Below are 657 nucleotides of genomic sequence, written 5' to 3'. Positions count from 1 at the left end.
ATGAACATTAATAGCATATAGCTAGGCAATAATTTATAATTTTTTTCCAACTAGGGTTGGTGTTAGGCTTTTACCATGTTGTCAAAACAAAATTGAAACAACTATATAAAATTATAGTAAATTATAAGCTTTATGGTTAGTTGGATGAGAGTCAGGAGTAAATCTCAAAGCATAATGGGCAAACAAAGAACATCATTTCTTAACTTTTTGTTGCAAAAAAATGTAATTTTCGATCGGCATTTATTTTCAATACAGTATGCTTAGCTTTATTTTTTTTATTATGCTACAGTATCATTATAATATTTAATTTTACTGTCACTATTTTTTTACACTGATTACAAGTAAATACACCACCGCCCAAGGCTCTAAAATTTCAAATCTTCTCCATTTGCTAGATATCCAGAAATTTTCCTTGCTCCACAACTTTTCATTTGCCTTTTTTTTTTATTCAGATAATTAATCATGAAATAAAATAAAAGTGTGGTAGGTTTTTAGTTAGATATGATGAGCCAGAATCCTCATCCAAAAAGAGTGGACCACCCCAGATATTATAAAAATAGTGACATTTTACACTTATTTAATAGGCAAGTTGGATAAAGATGTTCTAATCCCATGTTGGTGCAAAATGAAAATGACCACAATGATAATGGGCAGATC

This window comes from Gossypium raimondii, chromosome 9 (genome assembly GCF_025698545.1).
Source record: "Gossypium raimondii isolate GPD5lz chromosome 9, ASM2569854v1, whole genome shotgun sequence".
NCBI classification, from domain to species: domain Eukaryota; kingdom Viridiplantae; phylum Streptophyta; class Magnoliopsida; order Malvales; family Malvaceae; genus Gossypium; species Gossypium raimondii.
The sequence above is the reverse complement of the archived record's forward strand: the minus strand, read 5'-3'. Positions refer to the sequence as shown.